Source organism: Panthera pardus, unplaced genomic scaffold (assembly GCF_024362965.1).
Source record: "Panthera pardus isolate Hobbes unplaced genomic scaffold, ASM2436296v1 HiC_scaffold_2, whole genome shotgun sequence".
In the NCBI taxonomy this organism is placed as follows: domain Eukaryota; kingdom Metazoa; phylum Chordata; class Mammalia; order Carnivora; family Felidae; genus Panthera; species Panthera pardus.
Genome location: NW_026526765.1, coordinates 18,344,888 through 18,365,714, shown reverse-complemented (window position 1 = coordinate 18,365,714; position 20,827 = coordinate 18,344,888). Strand labels below are relative to the sequence as shown.

The 20,827-nt window shown below is 35.4% G+C and overlaps 1 protein-coding gene across 3 annotated transcripts in view; it reads left to right on the top strand.

The window, feature by feature from the left end:
- Nucleotides 1-20,827, top strand: part of CDH12 (cadherin 12) — a 1,048,697-nt gene that overhangs the window by 105,663 nt on the left and 922,207 nt on the right. The gene's annotated exons all lie outside the window — the stretch shown is intronic.

The window sequence follows — 20,827 nt, the reverse complement described above, 5'->3', positions numbered from 1 at the left end:
GTTACACTAGTTTCTAGAACAAGCTACAACAAATATTCACTTAGCAAACTCACGGACATCCCCCTCTTGTCACTGATGCACAGTGCAGTGACTTTACTAGTCAAATTTCTAAAAATGTTCACATTATTTGCTAGCATATATTTTTTTGTTTTTGTTTTTTTTTTTCTGATTCAGTTGCTTCCATAAAATGGTTCTCATTATTTTGGTTTGGTAATGGATGGTTGCTAGGTTATTTTTGTCACTGAAATTACAAATCATATTCAGTGCTTTTTTTTTTTTTTTTTTTTTTTTTTTTTTTGCGCCTGAACAGGGACCTGATCCCTGGACCAGTGCTTTTGACCTCAGATAGTCAGTCTGGGTGATTGTATTTGAATCAAGCATCATGGGCGTAGGGACTCCTTAGTAATCTACTTGAATTTTATAAAAAGAACGTATAGATGATGGTAAACAGCTGTTCCCCTTTTCATTAAGAAGAACAAATGAGAAGATAAGCATAATCGCAAGAGACAGGATTCAAGTTAGTTAATAGGGATTTTGTTTGCTCTTTTGTTTGCAAAATAAATTGTTGCTGAAGATTTATAAGAACTAAGAGAATACTAATGTTTCTTAAAGTGAAAATTTAAGAATTTTAGGACCAAAAGGGAATTAATCCATGAGACTTCTATTTGACTGCCAACATATATATTTCAGCCATGTCTGTGGCTTTCTATTCCTTCTGTTTCAACTTTACTCTGGTACCCCACATTATGCTTCTAATAGCAGTTGGCTTCTCCACTTCCTCCTCTTCCACTTGTTCAACAGATAGTGTAAAAAAAGCCATTTGTTTTTCTTTTGAAGCATGTTAAATCATCCCCCTGCTACAAGTGTTCTATTGCCTTTGCTTTGCATTTAGAATAAAACCCACACTCCTCAGCGAGGCCCACGAAATTCAACGCGATCTCTTTATTTCACACACTTATCTCCTGTCTTACGTCTTCACTCCATATTTTCAACACCCTGAATTTGGTTCTCTTCCTTGAATTTATCACTCTTGTTCATATTTTAGAGTCTTTGTAATTGATACTTATTCTGCCTGAACGTGCACCCCTAGGTTTTCACATGCTCGGCTCTTTCTTTTCAGTCTGGTCTTTGCCAAAAGATCACCCCCACAGGAAATACTCAATGACCATTTTATTCTAGCTCAGGCTGCCTTCCACTGTATCCATCCCTATGAACCTGTTTATTTTCTCCACAGAAACTAACACTATACAAAATCATCATGTATTTAGGTGTTGATGTGTCTATGGTTGTCCTTGTCTGTCTTCTTCAAGAACATGTACATTCTAGGACAGAAACCCTGCCAGTTTTCTTTATCTCTGCATCCCAGGGGCCTAACCCAGGCATAACCTAAAACAGGCATAACCTGACAAATGATACATATGGCAAGTCTCATGTTTAGAATACCACTGGATTCAAGAAACAAGTTCAGACGGAAAAGACATAATGCTTCATGAAAATCATTGTTGATGCAGCTTTCATACTTTTTGGTTTCTTTGAAAGCCTAATTATTGAAGTCACTCTGCTGTTAATTAATTTAGTACATGGTACATTAAGGTTTTTTTTTTCTCCCCTGTAATGTTCTATATTAGCAAATATTAAAAGAATCTCCATGGGTATATGAATGCAAACGTTTTCTCTAATGGGACTACCCATGGAGAAAATTTTATAAATCTATGCTTAAAACAATATTAATTATACCTGCCGTGAAGCAAAAACAAAATAAATAGCAGCTGTTGCTGTAATATAATACATTTAGTTTTTAATAGCTAGTACTAGATTTGCTGCTTTTTCTTTTGAACATCTCTAAGTGGAAATGATAGCAATTAACTTAAACTATACAGCATCTGTGAGCTGACTTGGTTTAGTCTTATAGCTGATCACTTTCCCAAAAAATAGAGTGTAGCATCTGCTGGCTAACTGTGTAGAGAAAATGGTCCAAATAGATTTCTATGTACCAACAATCTTCAAACAGTGCTTCTATAATGTTTATGTACATATAATGACACTCTATTTTCCCACAAATAATAACTGTGCATAGTAGTATGTTATCATAAGTGTTTTGAATAAAATATGATCAGAATATTACTGTGAAGTGTCGTTAGATTATTGGAGATGTTTTCCTAGCTGGCAACATAGCCAAACCCAATAACATCAGAATTATCAGTGAGCACATGATACTGGTTTGGCAGCAGATGTATTCGAATGATCAAGTGAAACTTCTTGCATATACCTTCCAAATGGGTATAGGAAACATTAATGTTTGATGCTATTGTTCTGTTCTATTTTAAGACTGATGATAAATCTTCCAGAGGTAACAGCTAACTTTATCTGTAACATAACAATTTATATGACATCCAGAGAAGTGATGTTAGTTAACTAAATATGTGAAAATAACCATAGATATAAAAGACTCTTAGCAGTATGTTGACATGAAAAAAAAAGAGGCCAACTGAAATTCCAGGTTTATTTTCATTTTTTAAATATGTATTCATTTTTGAGAAAGAGAGAGAGACAGCGTGATAAGGGGAGGGGTAGAGGGAGAAGGAGACACAGAATCCGAAGCAGGCTCCAGGCTCCGAGCTGTCAGCACAGGGCCACACATGGGCCTCGAACTCATGAACCTCGAGATCATGACCTGAGTTGAAGGTGGATGCTTAACCGACTGAGCCACCCAGGCACCCCCAAAGGTTTATTTTAAATGTTTAGTTTTTATTACAGGGTTATAAACCTATCCCCATGTTTTCTTCTCTCCATACTTTTTTTTGAGTATATATTTTCCTAACATTAAATACCAACTAAATGTTAACTTCCCTAAATGTATATAGATATATACAGATGTATATAAATGTATACAGAGCCTCCTATCCATCCAGGTGTCAAATGGTCTTACCTTCGTATCTTGCAAGTGCTTCACCATTGCTTTGTTAAAAACCTTATTCTCTTTCTTCCCGTACTTCCCCAATCGACTTCTCAATCTGAGTTCTCTACTTTAATACTATCATCAGTATCCCAGATTAGATACTCTAGTATATTTTACATTAGTTCATCTCTTATACCACCCTGTATAGGTTACCCACTAACTCCTCATTCTGACTTAGAACTATCTGTGTGGATGATGGATCTTTTTTGTATCTCCATTACCATATCTTTTTTCTTTTTCTTTTATTTTCTTTTTTTTTTATTCTTTTATTCCATTGCTCTTACCTTCATTAGGTTATCATGTCCTCTTATCTGGACTACTGCCATGTTTTTTCTAATTGGATTCTCTGCACATTGTTCTTACCTATCCAATCCAATTACTTTTGTGATATAGAAAGTGGATCAAGTTATAGCCATAGTTTAGACTTCAAATGGCCTGGAATTATCCATAGTATAGAGCCCAGTTTCATTTATGTGGCATTAAGGACCCTCGACAATTTGAACACAGTTCTCGTTTTCAGTATCATCTGTTGTGGTTCTCCTTGTTCCGGTCCCAGTTTAAATAGCACTCCACTACAGTTGCCTTCCTAATCTATGCAGGGGAGAAAATCCATGCACCTTGCATTTTGCTTCCACACCTTAAATAAATTCACCTATTATAATAGTTAAGTATGGAATTATAATACAGTATTCATTTTTCTCTACAGGAACAATATGTGTGCTAGGTTAACCAAGACATAAAATGGTTAAAGAGTATGTGGTGAATGAAAGAGGGATAAATGGATCATTCTTAGGAATTGCGAAATGGCATGCATGGAGAAGTGATTATATGTGTGTGTTTATGAAACTCAAAAATAATGGTACATAACATAATGATTGAACACTATTTGTAGTAGGATGTGTACATATGGTTGGATAGAAGTAAGCATTTCTGAACACGTATCCAGTTGAGAGGGCTACTTCTAAGTGCTCATTTTCATGTTCTACCAGAATTCAATTTTGCCTTTTGTTTCATGAAGTAATCACTCTAAATAGTTGGAGAAGAATGGATATGACATACACGGTAGATACTTAAAATCTTTTGTGTTCCACAGTTTGATTTCCTTAGGTACTAGATGTATTCGAACTCACACTAGTACACCAATGTGATCAGCTTTCAAAAATTATACAAATCATCTTGTCTGTATGTGGTAAATCCATAACATTTCTTTTTCCATTTTATCATCTGGCCTCCTTTTTTATTTATTTTTATTTTTATTTTTTTTCAATATATGAAATTTATTGTCAAATTGGTTTCCATACAACACCCAGGGCTCATCCCAACAGGTGCCCTCCTCAATACCCATCACCCACACTCCCCTCCCTCCCACCCCCCATCAACCCTCAGTTTGTTTTCAGTTTTTAAGAGTCTCTTATACTTTGGCTCTCTCCCACTCTAACCTCTTTTTTTTTTTTTTTTTTTTTTCCTTCCCCTCCCCCATGGGTTTCTGTTAAGTTTCTCAGGATCCACATAAGAGTGAAAACATATGGTATCTGTCTTTCTCTGTATGGCTTATTTCACTTAGCATCACACTCTCCAGTTCCATCCACGTTGCTACAAAGGGCCATATTTCGTTCTTTCTCATTCTGGTCCCCTTTTTTAGTATTGATCTTCAGTAAAACTAAAATAATTCACCGTAAACTAAGAGAACTTGGGGAAATATCTAAGATTCCAATTATGTCATTTTACACTTCACCCAAATATAAAATGCTGTGCCAGCTTTGTAAAGAATTTGATAGGCATTCTGTGAATCAAAGAAGTTCAAGACAATAGGAAATTTTCTTTTTTTTTTCTTTTTTGAGAGAGAGAGAATGAGTGCATACAAGCAGGGGAGGGGGAGAGAGGGAGAGAGAGAGAAAGAGAGTGAGAGAGAGAGAGAGAGAGAGAGAGAGAATCCCAAATAGGCTCTGCACCAGCAGTGCAGTGTGGGGCTCAATCCCACAAGCCACGAGATCATGACCTGAACTGAAATCGAGAGTCAGATGCTGAACCCCTAAGCCACCCAAGCACCCCATGACAACAGGAACATTTTGACATCAGCACCATATGTCCCTTTCCAGGCTCGTTTCTCATTTGGTCATCAGCCATGTCTCTCGTTGAACCCCATTACCTGGAAGCGTCAGGCCCTCCTGCCTCTGTGCTCTGGATTATGCTATTGCTTCTGACCTCCTAGCAAACTACAGCTCACGTGCCATCGTGACAGTTGTCTGCTCTAACACAGCCACCAGAGCCAAATCCTATGTTATTAACTACTCCTTACGTGTATCTTAAAAGCATTCTGTTTAAAAACCCAAGTCAGCAAATTGTACCTTGCCTTCGCACATCAGGTAAGCTTTCATCATAGTCATTCTGTGCTAGAACTCTTCGTCTCCCAAACCAGTGGATTTCAGATACTGTGGCTCAAGCACATAGGACCTAGTATGAAGGCAATCAGTAACTGATGAACTGAAGTCAGAGAGCCCCTACAAACTAAATCCTTGAGCGAGATGATTTTTGCTTTCTCTTCTTTTCTCATTAAAATGTAATGAAACAGCATTTCTAGAGAAAAGGTTTGGTGGAGGCACAGTGAAATTAATGACAGTGAAATTAATATTAAAATTTCATCACGTCATTATAATATCTGCAGTGTCTACTGATATTTCTCTGGGATTTCATTTCTGTATCCATCATACTTTCCACTGAGTCTTTCATATATTCTAAAAACAGGCTGCTTTTGATCTTAAAAGTGTGCTTTCCTCCCTTTGAATTATAAAAAGATAGCCTAGGCCTTTCATTAAGTGTCTGGAAATAGTGTCCAGAAGAAAACAAAATGCATCTTTATTTCCATTCACACAATATTCTATACTGAGCAGGTCAAGGTTATGAGGCCCTGCTTTTTATCTTTAGCTTTTTTTTTTTTTCTCTCCTCCACTCAGGTCTTACCAATGTTTTACTTGAGTTCTCATTTTCTGTGCTGCCAGTGTTATCTATATTTTGGAAGTACTTTGCTGTATCCAGTCTACCCATTTATGTCTCGTGTATTCCATCATCTTCTTTTATACAGAACCACTTCCAGTCCTGGAAGCATTTGAGGACTCTCCTCTATATTTCACTTAAAACAGCATCACCCTGGAAATCAATTTAGTTGCTTGTATACAGAAAATAGAACTTATGCTCATCAGCGTATTGGTCCATTTTCTTAAAAAAGTCTTTATTTGTGTCTTGTGGTCTAGCTTTACACACATGGTAATTGAAGATGTTTAAAAAAATAGTTTATTCCTTGAAAAAGTTTTAAACATTCATTTCTCCGAATGTATGCCAATGGCAGGGATCTTCACTTTGGCATGTCATCAGGTTTGCTCTCCATGATTATAGCACATGGGTGCTTTTTATGGGTACCAATTCTTCTCTACTTGAGTTTATCTAGATGGAGACAAATGCTTTTGCATCAGCAGAATACAAAAATTTAGAAAATGTAAACTTTTCCTATTCTCACAGCTTGTTATAACTTTATTATTGAATAATTTTTTAAAAGTAAAAGATCATAAAAATGAATAAATTATTCTATTTAAATACAAGGCAAAGCTGGAAATACAAGGAATTATAAATTAAGTCACCTATTTTGTAATGCTCTTTATTGAAGACTAAGAAGACTCAAAACTTTGAGCCATAAGAAGTCAATACATGACCTCAGTTATAATTAAACTGCTTATACAGGAGGACAAAATAACCCACTTAAGTACAATATTAATATATTTGGACATTTGCATTGAGTGTTTATATATCACCATCCCTCAGAAATGACAGAATATTGATTAAGGATATAGCCTTTCTGTAAAATAAAGTGCTGATAATAAACATTTTCATCATTTTTTGTAGTAGCATTTACAAGGTTTTGCATGTTGAGTTTTAACTTATTTTTGCCCCATACTTAATGTTAAAGTACCCATTGCTTTAAAGATTTGGAAGCACTGAGAGTCTTGGGCTAGGATATCAGAATGAAGTCGTAGGTATCAGGAGAAGGAGATGAAATTCACGTCACCCAGTGCCTCACCGTACTCATGCAGTTATCAGTTATTAAAGTTTTTATCAGTGATTCTGTGCACCACTGCATTTGGAAGGCTGCTATTGTCTGGGTCTGTCAGATAATGAATGTTTGCTCTTGTTTTTATGTGGTCATAGTAGTATGAGGTGTAAAAATTCTAATGTAAACATCTGAAGCTAAATTTTCTTAGGGAAGCTTACCATAGAGTTTTACAAATGTAGTTTACCAAGAACTAGGTAGCATGCTGATTCAATATATTACATGATGACACGGGTTAACAGATGTATATTAAATAACAACTCAATCCATTGCAGTGACAGGTATTAGAAATTAAATGAAGAAGAGTAAATCAACATAATGCTTACATTTATTAAATTACAAAACAATAACGTATGGCTTTAAATACATGCAATCCCCGAAACAAGTTGATATGAATAGATACACACAGCTGTAATGTTTAAGTGCTTTTATTGTTAGTTTTTAAAATACAACTACACTAAAGTCTCTACTTTGGCAAAATGGACAACATATCCATATTTACACAGTTTTTGACAAATTTCTGTTAAACCAGGTCTAAACATAAGAAAACAGTGATATTTGATCTGTGCTTTTTTAGCACTACTCATTAGTAGAAAAGGATGGTGACCTTATTTATTTTTAAACTGTTGCTATTGTTGTGGCATTTCATGGAGTGATAATTGGATATCTCCAAATAACCTCTGAAGACCAATTAAAAAAAGGAAGATATGCAGTTCGCCAGTCTGTGTTGCAATTAAATGTCTACTTTGACACTCAGTAGAGGTTTAACTTCCACAGATACAAATTTTGTTCATGCTATATTCTTACATACATTATACTTAGGGAAATATACTAAAATATTTTCTTTCATTTGACAGATGAACCGATTATTATATTTCACACGTGGGCCAATTATTTTGTTTCACACACTGTAAATATTTTTGGCCTTTTAAATCACCGTGTCATTATAAGAATACAGCTTTGTTGCTTGAACAACAAACTAAACACTGTACTTTAAAATATGCTACTTTGATGTTCCTAGGTGAAAAGAGGCAATTTTGAAAACAGATCTTTGCACACTGATATTTACCTTTAACACAATTGCAATTATAAAAACATCCTAATTGGGTATGTGTAGTTATTAGTTTGCTTAACTTCTCATTTGAAAACTTGATATAAGGACGATAATTTTTACTTGTGGAAGAACAGTGAAGAGACATTTGAGTAAGAATGGCATGACATCTGTGACCCTGTGATTTAGTGAACTAACTATAAAGCAAAAGTAACATTTCATTCTAGCGTGAGTATAGACAAAGAGCTCACAGAGGGGTCAATAATTCTAGAAGAAGACCCAATATTTAGATATATTTACTATTATAGTATGTACATATAGTTTGCTATGCAATAGTTACTTACTGTATTAACTGTGCACTAGTTTTTTTTTCCCCAAGTTTTCTTCATACATAGATTGACTTATTTTTAAACCAACCTCATTCGGTATGCCCTATTATCCCTGTTTATAGATGACAACACCGAGACCAGTGTCTCTGAGCTTTCTGGGAGTCACACAGATGGTAAATAGCAGAACATTTATTTCTTAATACTGCAACGTTATGGTAAAAGGGACATTCCAAGTCCATGGTAAAAAATGGCCACATTACCAAACATTTTGTAGTTGATTGCCAGATTATTTGCAAAAACAGTGGTTAAATGCTTACCTGATAGCATGTGCAGAGATAGATGCCTAAGATTTAAATATAAAAACACAACTATGGAAAAACACAACTACGGATGGCTATCTGTAACATTCCTGGAAGAGGCATGCCTTTTGAGGTGACACACTATTAGCACGTTTAAATTATAAAAACATTCTTACGTGTCAGGAAAAAAAAAAATGATTTCTCAGTAGAACAATTGGCTAAAAAGTATAAAACGATGAAACTTTTAATTACCAATTAGAACTAACAATTAACCAAATTCACATGAATGAGTATTTTTAATGATAAAAATGGATTTGTAAAATGTTAATTAAGAGCATAGGCCAGGATTTGATAAGAGGGGTCGTTTCTGTAATACTGGTGTGATTCAAGGCAATACGCTTTTCTGGTAAGGCAATTTCTCATTCTGTGTCAAAGCTATTAAAAACACATATGCTCTTTGAACCATAAATTCTACTTCTAAGGCATTACAAACACATTTCCTGTAAGAATATGTCTATCGGTAGAAACCGGACTTAATAAACTCCTGAACATGACACCACATAAGAAATACTTTAGGCAGTCAGAGATGGCTACTAAAAGTTAGCTATGGTTACTGTGAAATAATGTCAGCCGTTAAAGAGTTTGACTGTTTTAATACGGATTTTGTATTTTTCATTAGGTAGAGATAAAAATCACTATAAAAATCACTGTAAGAGAAAAGGATTTTTAAAAATGTATTGCTGCCTTTAATATGTTACCATACCTTTAATACATAAAATATGAGTTAATATTTCAAAATATGTAACCACTATGGACCGTAAGTAAAATAATCAGTATAATGCTTTATGTGTAATTATCTTTAATAGTTTATCTTCCCCCAAATATTAACCTGAACACAGTCTTACAAATAAGAATGCTAAAAATCTAGATGAGAGCAACCTGGAGAAAATAGCATTTTGTGTTAATATATTGAAACGCTCAAGGAAGACAAATGTATCTGATGATTTTTGCATTATTTTTGTAACAATTTGTCATGTCAATATTCCTGCCACCACCCGAAAATATTTTTTCATAAGAGCTTATGCTTAATGGAAACCAACAGAATGTATTTTTATAGAGATCTATATATTTACATATATATCTATACGTATTATTTACATGTGTGTATCTATATCTGTATTTACATATGGATGCATATAGATGTATCTATCTCTAGAGAGAAGAGAGAGATGATTGATAGATAGAGATTTAGTATAAAGAATTGGCTCATGTGATTAAGGAGACTGACAAGTTCCAAGATCTTCATGGTGAGTCAACAAATTGGAGACCTAAGATCCACTGTGGAGTCCCAGTTTAGGTCCGAAGACCTGAGAACCAGAGGCAGTGATGTTGTGGTTCCTGTCAGAAGGCCTGCAAGGTCAAGACCCAGGAAGAGCTTATGTTTCAGTTCAGCGGGAGAATTTCTCTCTTAACCCCCAGAGGATTACCTTGTTTGTTCTGTCTAGGCCTTCATCCAACTGGGTGATGCCCACCCATATTAGGGAGAACAATATGCTTTAATTGGTCTATACGTTTAAATGTTCATCTCATCCTAAAACATCTTCACCAAAATACCCAGGACAATGTTTGACCAAATGTCTGGGCACTCAGTCAAGTTGACACATATAATTAACCATCTCATAAAAGAATGTGAATATGTATGTACATGTGTGTGTACGTATATATGTGTGTAATATATAGTAAAATTATGTATCAATATATAAAAAGGTATAAATATGCAAATTTCATTTTTAAATTGGGCAGTAGATTCTAAATGCATGCATTGATATATCCTTGTTACTTAATTTGAGCAGCCTATGTTGATTTGATAGTTCCTTCAAAGAAATATCCACAGTAGAAAATGGAGACATCCTGAGTGGAGAAATTTTTGCATTATCTGTTTGTTCTCTATAGAGAAATGGAAGAGTAATCCATTGCTCATTTATTCTTTCTTGAGGATCTTTACACAGCCTTCCTGAAGATCAGCCCACTCTGATTCTTTATTAGCTTGCTTGCTTAGAGCAAGCCATGTGGACTCTTGCTTTATTTTTTTATTACTATTCCACCTTGGTTTTCTTGCTCCTTAAGACAGAGAGAAGAGCAGAGTCAGACCCCTCAGGTTCTCAGGACCTTGACTACACTGGAGATAAATCTCTTGTTGTCACTATTACTGTTAGTGTTGTTAAGATTCTTAGTTTGTCTTAAGTCAAAATAATGAAATCTTCTATGTGGTTCATTGTGGGTGGGTCCCTGCTATCCATTCCAACCCAATATGGTAAGCCCATGCATCTGCTAAGGATTAGCTTATGCTGAATGTTTGACACCAGTGTGGTGTAGCAGGAAGAGTGTTAAGAGAGCTGTAGGACAGGGTCACTGCTTCTGTGAAGGAGATACCTGAAGGAGTTTCTCCCTTCTTCCTCTGAACATTGCCATATCTGGATGTTACTCATATCTGCTGGAGTCATCTTTATCAGACTGACAGAGAGTAGTTAAGCATCATTTATACACTGAGCATGAGACAATGGAGGCTAAGAAGTAGCACAAGGAGTTCTTAAAATGCTACATCAGCCAATTCTGGAGCCCACCCTATCTCTCGACATCATGCTTGGGAATACAAACAAACAAAAATTCAAAAATTCTTTAAACTTTTTAATGTGTTTTTAATTTTTTTTTTTTTATTTTTGAGAGAGACAGAGAGACAGAGCACAAGCAGGGAAGGGGCAGAGAGAGGAGACACAGAATCTGAAGCAGGCTCCAGGCTCTGAGCTGTCCGTGTGGAGCCCAACGCGATTCTCAAGCCCATGAACCGTGAGGTCATGACCCGAGCCGAAGTCGGACTCTTAACTGACTGAGCCACCCAGGCGCCACCCCCCCGCCCAAATTCTTATTTAACCTACTTTGATCTGAAGTTTTCTGATATTTACCACTCCTAACAGATATAATACTAATAATAAAAATAGCAAATATGGGAAATAACCTACTTTGATTAAAAGTGTACCTTAAATCTCTATAAACATGCATATTTAAATTAATAATATAAAAACAAAATCTCCATATGGTTGCTACCAATTATCAAAGTGTGGATGATCCCTGTACTTAATCTTGGGTATGTGTCATGAAAACTGCCCTTCTTCAACAGAAGTCCTCTAGAAATTCTCCTTTAAGAGGGCTTACTTTTAGACAGGCTGAAACCACAGTCCAAGAAAAAAATGGATGCTTTCTTCATTCAAATATGTAATTTACTCTTCTCAAAATCTTTCAGATTAAATATCTCTTTTGACATGCTAAATGTCAGTTTCTAATATTTTCTAAAATCCTTCTGTATAACTAAGATGTAATATTGTGGTAGATTTTGAAATTAGAGTGGAGAAGGCACTTGAAATCTCTGAGGTATATAGTATATATATAGTATCTGAGGTATATAGTATAGTTACATTTGCTTTTATAAATAGAGCTATTTAAAAATATAGCAATATTTATTGAATGCATTATTTTTTGAGACATAATATTTCTTACAAAAACTCTTATATACTTCATTTAGGAGACCAAAGTTCTGGGGCACCTGGGTGGCTCAGTGGGTCAAGTGTCTGACTTCAGCTCAGGTCATGATCTCGCGGTCCATGGGTTTGAGCTCCATGTAGGGCTCTGTGCCGACAACTCAGAGCCTGGAGCCTGCCTCGGATCCTGTGTATCCCTCTCTCTGTCTGCCCCTCCCCTGCTCTCCCTCTGTCTTTCTCTGTCTCTCGAAAATGACTAAATATTAAATTTTTTTTTAAAAAAGAGACCAAAGTTCTATAGATAATACAATCTTAACCTTTTGAATGATAATATACAAATTATCTTTGAATTACAGAACTATTAAACTAAATCTTCTCCCCTGCCAGCTCTAAGGAGATGAAATATTAAAACATCTGCAAAAGGAATCCACAACAGGGCTCCTGGGTGGCTCAGTTGGTTGAGCGTCCGGCTTCGGCTCAGGTCATGACCTCATGGTTTGTGAGTTTGAGCCCCGTGTCAGGTTCTGTGCTCACAGCTTGGAGCCTGGAGCCTGTTTCAGATTTTGTGTCTCCTCTCTCTGGTCCTCCCCACTCGTGCTCGCTCTCTCTCTCTCTCTCTCTCTCTCTCTCAAAAATAAATAAACATTAAAAAATTAAAAAGGAATTCATAACAGATTCTAGAGTATACATGACTTTGTTTGCCATACCTTTGCCCCAGTTAGAATATATCCCAGAAATGTCAGTTCTAAAAATAATAATTTATATGGAAAAACCATTTCCTGAACCCATATATATTGTATAAATATTATGTTTATTTAGATATTTGTGAAAAATTATCAAATTGATGGAAATGTTTCCATTCATAAAAATCTTATTTTACTGTCACTTTGAATTTTTAATTATAGCTAAAGTCTTACGTGGTTCTCACATATGATCTAGGTATTAGGCTTTGCCTCTTTAAGTTTCAAGGAAACTTACCACGTAGTACATTGTAAACATCAAGTAAATATTTGACAATGACTTTTAACAGTCCTACTGTAAACTGAATGAGAATCACAAACAGTGGCCTCTTGAACAACTCACCCTAAGACATAATTGGAGTTGAGCTTTGCTTGTACCTAATGAATATGTAAGTAGAGAGGGTCTATTCAGCATAACTACATGATTGTGTGCATATAAAAGAACAACGCTCTGATCATGTAGGAAATGAGGTTAATGCTGAACAAATTAGGGAAGTAATTCAAGCAAAGACAATCCCCAAGAAGAACAGTGAATGAGATCCATGTTATATAAATAAGTGGCATAAAATTAAGGAAACAGGAGCTTCTTTTCCTGAGACATGCAGTGTTAGTTCAGTTTCTAAGTATGTAAGCCTGGGCTGCAATATAAGGAGTCTGCATATAAATAAGGACATTTTGTTTCTTATTGGAGACTGGAAAGAATATTCATATCCATTATATGTGAACCTATCCCTGTTTGCCAAAAAGAAAATTATTAAATATTGCAATTGAGAAATCATAAAATTCAGTTAAATTTGACATCTTAAAGTCCATTAATTCATGATGCGGACATTCAATTTAATGTCATTCTTACATCAAGCAAGGCCTACTGGCATGATGTTATCTCTGTTTTATACATTTGAAAGCTAAGGTTTAAGGAACTTTCTTAAGGTCACAGAGAAAGTAAATTTCAGAATCAGGTTGGGAACCTAAGTATACATAATTCCATTTACTAGTTAATTCTAATATTAAATACTTAGCAATGGAGGCTGAAATATTCTATGCAGGGAGGGGAACCTAAAACAATAAATGAAAGGGGCGCCTGGGTGGCGCAGTCGGTTAAGCGTCCGACTTCAGCCAGGTCACGATCTCGCAGTCCGTGAGTTCGAGCCCCACATCAGGCTCTGGGCTGATGGCTCGGAGCCTGGAGCCTGTTTCAGATTCTGTGTCTCCCTCTCTCTCTGCCCCTCCCCCGTTCATGCTCTGTCTCTCTCTGTCCCAAAAATAAATAAAAAACGTTGAAAAAAAATTAAAAAAAACAAAAAACAATAAATGAAATATGACCTATCCCTTGAGGTAGAATAAGTTCAGATGCACTATCAACAACGTTTCCTTTTCCCTCCTAAAATATTTTTCTATATAAAATGGAAAAATAAATCAGCTGTACAATAATTGGTACACTAAAGCTATTGCGGGGCTCCAATTTCCAAGATCTGACTGAGTACATATTTGGCAAAACTCCCCAAGAAACACTCCTGAAGCATCAGAAGTAGAAATAATTCAAAAGACAACAAATCAAACAACAAGAACAACTGATAATGACAAGAAGAAAGAATGGTTATAATCTCCGATGCATTTTAGGAGGACAGAATTCAGGGAGAACTGCGCTGTCCGATATGAAGGATCAAAGGATACCACTCAGAATGTTTACAGGAGAAGGCTGTTCTAGAAGCAGGAACTGTTTTTCATTGTAGAAAATCTGTGGAATAAATATGGACAACTAAACCAGGAAGAGCACAGAGACAAGAGTGATTGGGTAAGGCTTTGGAAGGGCATTTTACGTATTTCTCCTCCCACGTGCCTCTACCTTTCCTTCCAGTGTCTGCTCCCAAAATGCGCAAATTTCCTCAGGGTGAATCAGGGAAATACTTTTGTTTGTTTGTTTGTTTGTTTGTTTGTTTTTTATGTTTGAAATCCAACAACTTTTATTTAAGGAAAATACTTTTTAATGAATTGATTTACCTTCATGGGAGAAGGGTGGACTTTCAGATAGGAGATTGGAGCTTAATAGTGTGAACTTTATTTAAAATGGGAAGGCATGGAGTGCTTCTCTGACTCCACCTATTATAGGTTCTCCAAGGTGAAGTCACTAAAACAGTATACATCATCTACGAAAACCCTGGCTGTTGCCTCTGACCATCAGTGACAAAAGGCAGTGATCACAGATCATAAGGATCCCAATTATGTATTTCTTCATTTACATAATTATGGAATTAAGGCTCATCAGAAGGTTGAGGAAATTCAGCCCTAATAAAAGGTAATGAAGAGAGCAAAACACAGTTGGATCCCTTAGAGAATGACTAATGCAAACAAGAAAAAAAGTGTCTTAAAAGGATTTGAGGGGCGCCTGGGTGGCTCACTCGGTTAAGCGTCCGACTTCAGCTCAGGTCATGATCTCATGGTCCGTGAGTTTGAGCCCCGCGTCGGGCTCTGTGCTGACAGCTCAGAGCCTGCAGCCGGTTTCAGATTCTGTCTCTCTCTCTCTCTGCCCCTCCCCTGTTCATGCTCTGTCTCTCTCTGTCTCAAAAATAAATAAACGTTAAAAACGAACAAACAAAAAAAGGATTTGAACAAGTGAGATAGAAAAAGATGGTCCAGTAATAAGAATAGGCTATCTTGGAACAAGGGAATCTGAACTTTATAGAGAGACACAGATAACTAGCTATCTATATACATATAGTTAGATATGTATATATGTATATAAATATATATATATATATAAATATATATATATATCATAGATGGGTAGGTAGGTAGCAACTAAATAGATATGAGTGCTAAAATCAAAATTAAGAAGTTTTAAAGAAAAAGTCTTCAAATCCACCCCACCCCAAGGATGACAAAAGAAATAAAATTCTTCAAAGATATCTATTTCTTTGGAATTTCAGAACATTAAAAATCAGTACACAGCCTTTGAATTAGAAGAGCTGGTATTCTGGCGATTTGGGCCAGTCAAAATTGTTTTAGTTGCTAATTTGAGCTGAAACTTAATCCTTGGTAAATTTGCTTTGTAAATTTTGAAAAACATTAAAAATAAAAACAAAGCAGAAAATATGGAGATATCTGTGAGTTCCTGATGCTTGGAAACATCTTTGGAAGGAACTGGTTATATTTTATCGTGTTCAGGAGTTAGTCTCTTCTTTTTGCATTTTCTAGTCTCTCTTAGTCATTGGTATGCCAACCACTGTCTTGCAAAAGCCTTCAGTTGCTTTTGAAAAGTTTCCGGGAAAATTGGACCTAAGTTTTCTAGCTTTGGAAAATCAGCCTCTGCCATGTCTGCTCACTCTAGGCAGAAGAAAAGCATGGCTACATGCCAATATTACACACTATTTTGATCATCTTTAAAGAGCCATCTATCAATTTAATCTTTTTTATTCTTTTGTTTAACATGTAACATGCATTTAATGTCACCAGTCTCTGACCTAATCTCATCCCTGTTTTCCAATCACTCCTTAGGTGGATTTCCATATATTTAGGTTTTCTTTAATTTCTTTCAGCACCATTTTGTACTTTTTGGAGTATCAGTTTTATACTTCTTTTTAAAAAAATTTTTTTTTTACATTTATTCATTTTTGAGAGACAGAGAGAGACAGAGCACAAGTGGGGGAGGGGCAGAGAGAGAGGGAGACACAGAATCCGAAGCAGGCTCCAGGCTCCCAGCTGTCAGCACAGAGCCCAATGTGGGGCTAGAACTCACAGAACTGGGAGATCATGACCCGAGCTGAAGTCAGATGCTTAACCAACCAAGCCACCCAGGCTCCCCATATACTTCTTTTGTTAAAAATCATTCCTAGGTAAAGTATTTTAATTGGACACCTGAAGTATTTTGATGATATTGGAATTGGAATTGTTTTCTTAGCTTCATTTTCAGTTTGTTCATTGCTATTACACAGAAAAACAATTGATACATGTGCAAATGATGTATCCATCAACTGCGCTGCATTCATTTATGATGTTCTATAGAAAAGATCTGTTATCTGTAGATACAGTTTTAATTACTCCTTTCCAATCTGACTCTAATTTATTTCATTTTCTTGCCTAATTCCCCTGGCTCAAACTTCCATTACATTGATGAATAATATTGATGACAGTAAATATATTTGTCTTAATCCCTGATCTCAATGTGGGAGCATTTAATCTTTCAACATTAAGTATAACATTGGCCAGGGTTTTTATCAGGTTGATGAAGTTATCTTCTGTACTCAGTTTGTTGAGTGTTTTTATCATGAAGGAATGTTAGATTTTATCAACTGCATCTACTGAGATGATTGTGTCTGTTGTCTTAATGTGATTTATTATAAATAATTAGTTTTAGGATGTTCAGGCAGTCTTGCATTCCTGGGATAAATCCTACTTGGTCAGGATGTATAATTGTTTTTTTAAATTGATAGGTTTGGTTAGCTATTATTTTGTTAAGAATTTCCATGCCTATATTCCTAAGAGGTTTTTATCTGTAGTTTTCTTGTGTTTCTTAAATTTTGCTATTGAGGTAATACTGGCAATATAGAATGAATTGAGAAATAATCTCTTCATTTCTCTTTTTGAGAAGAGTTTGTGAAGAGTTATTACTAATTTTCTTTAAGTTTTTGAAATAATTCGCCAATGAAGCTCTTTGGGTTTGGGCTTAATTTGTATGATGTTTTTCTTTTCTTTTCTTTTCTTATTTTTTAAATGTTTATTTGTTTTTGAGAGAAAGAGAGAGAGACAGAGTATGAGCAGGGCAGGGGAGGGGCAGAGAGACGGGGAGACACAGATTCCGAAACAGGCTCTGGGCTCCACGCTGTCAGCACAGAACCTGATGCAGGCTTCCAGCTAAAAACTTATGAGATCATGACCTGAGCAGAAGTTGGACGCTTAACCAACTGAGCCACCCAGGTGCCCCTGTATGAAGTTTTAAAATTACTAATTCAAACCTAGGATTTATTTTATGTCTATTCAGATTTTCTGTTTCTTATTTTGTTAGTTTGATAGCTTTTGTTGTTCTAGAAATTTGTTTAATCAGAATTGTCTAACTTGTTAGCATGGAGTTGTTCAACATATTCCTTTATCCTCATTTGATTCCTGTAGGTAGTAGGCTTTCATTCCTGATTTTAGTGATTTGAATCTTTTCTCATTTTATTTTTGGTCACTCTATTTAAATTATTTTTTAGTTTTGTTTATCCTTCCGAAAAAAACAACTTTTGTCTTTGTTAATGGTCTCTGTTTTCTACTCTCAATTTCACTAGTTTCCTTTCTAAGCTTACTTTCTTCCTTCTACTTGCCTTAGATTTAGTTTATTCATTTTTCTACCATCTTAACATGGAAGGTTAGGTTATTGATTTGAGCTGTTTCTTCCTTTTCGATATAGTCTTTACAGCTATACATTTTCTGTAAACACTGGTCTGGCTTCATCCCATAGGTCTTGGTATGTGTGTCTTCATTTTCATTTTTTCTTAAAAGTATTTTTAAAATATCTCTTGCTATATTTTCTTTGACCCATTGGTTATTTGGGATGTTTTTATTTACTTTCAGCACATTTGTGAATTTCCCAAATTTCTTTCTCTTACTGATTTCTAATTCCATTCTGGTGAGGAAACATACGTTTATTATCCAATCCTTCTAAACATGTTGAGGCATGGTTTATGATATATTATCTATTCTAGGCAATGTTTTGTGTACTTTGAGAACAATGTATATTCTGCTGTTGTTGGGTGGAGTGTTTTGCAGATATCTGTAGGTATAGTTAGTTTTTATTTTTGGTCAAATTTTCTGTTTCCTTTTGTATCTACTGTGCAATTAATTTTCTGTGTTGGATGTGGGGTGTGGAATTCTTGTGAGGTATGAACATATATGCAATTATTATAGATTATTGATATGTGGGCCTCTTTTCATTACAAAAAAAGCACTTTTTATCTCTAGCAAAAAGTTTTTGTTTTAAAGGCTAAATTATCTGATACTAAAATTATCTACAGCTTTCTTATGGTGGTTGTTTTTTATAACATGTTTTTCCATCCTTTTACTTGCAGGCTATTTGTATGTCCGTATCTTAAATGTGTTTTCTGCAGAGAGTATATAGTTTTTCAATCCAGTCAACTCTGACTTTTGATTATATTGTTTGATTCATTCACACTTAAGGTTATTATTTTGCATTTACATCTGCTATTTTATTTTTTTGTATGTTTCAGTTCGTTTAGTTTATCTGTTTCACCTTAATGCTTTTATTTTTTAATTAAGTGAAGATTTTCTAGCGTATCATTTTAATTATATGATTTTTCACTATATTTTTGAGTCATTTACTTAATCTTTATGGTAGAACTTGCCATATATATCTTAACTTACCAAAATCTACTTCAGACTTATTCCAGTGGGAATAGAAACTTTACTTCTCTGTATCACTATTCCATATTCCTGTTTTATATTAGTAGTGTTATGGAACTTGCATCTGTATGTCTTGAAACTCAATAGTACATTGGTATAAATATTCCCTTTTATAATTTATTTTTTTTAAAGCTGAGAAAAGGAAAGGAGAGCAATTAATTGTTTATAGGGTCTCTTGTATTAAACTTCGGATTTTCCACTTCTAGTTCTCTTTATTAGTTACTATGAATTGAGTTACCATTTGTTGTTATTTCCTTATTCCAGTATAGCTTAGCATTCACCTGTTTATTTTGTGCTTGTGCTATAATTGTCAAATATATATTACATATCATAGTCCCACCACTGCAGTTGTATATATATTGTTTTATATACTTGTTTTTTTAATCCATTTAAACAAGAAGGAATAAATATGCATGTATACTGTCTTGTATGATTATTTAATCACCCATTTTGATCGACTCATCTCTCACCAAATCTCTGTGCCTCTGCTCCAGAGATGGTTTGGGGGTAGTAGCATGCATTTCTTGGAATGAATGCTTTATGAGCAAGAAGCTGAGTGGGGGAGGAGCCTCTGGTCTTTTTTGCTTGTTTCTCCCAGGGTGGAAATACTATGCTGTGAGTGAGTTGGAATGAGGGCCTTCTAGGCCCCCATATTCTTAATGTGCTGTCTACTGGGTGGAGATTCCACCTTACAAGTTGGAACTGAATGAAGGAAGAGACCCCAGACCTCTCAGCCACTCTTGTCTAGAATAGAGTCTCTGCTTGAGGTGATGAGAAATGGCAGTGTCTTTCCCCTCTCAGGGAGACTCTGTATCCCTGGACTAAAAGCCAAGGGAATATGAAGCCGTGTATTCTTGGCTTCACAAACCACCCCAAATAGATCTTCCCTTACGATAAACTGGGGAGCCAAGGAGGGAGTAGAGCAGGTCTTGGCTCAAATGCAGATTTAGTAGATTTTCAATTTTTTTTTTTCACTTAATGCATGTCTTTGGGAAATTTTGCAGAGACTTTAATATGTTTTGAATATTTTTCAGCAGTTATGGTTGTTTATTGCTGGAGTGAGTATCCACAGAATACTTCACATGATTGTTCTGGCAGTCTGCATTTATTTCTATAACTACATTGCCTACAGAAGAAGAGAAGAGAAGTTGTCTGCATCTTTCATCATAGGTTTCTGGTTTTTGTTGTTTAGAAATACCAGGAGCATTTTTGTTTTCTTTTAAAATATATATAAAATGATAGATTAGGTTCTTTTTTAGATTTATTTCTGAGAGAGAGAGAGAGAGAGAGAGAGAGAGAGAGAGAGAGAGAGAGAGAGAAATCGCACTGCACAAGCAGGAGAGGGGCAGAGAGAGAGAGGTAAACACAGAATCCAAAGCAAACTCCAGTTTCTTCATTGTCAGTGCAGAGCCCGA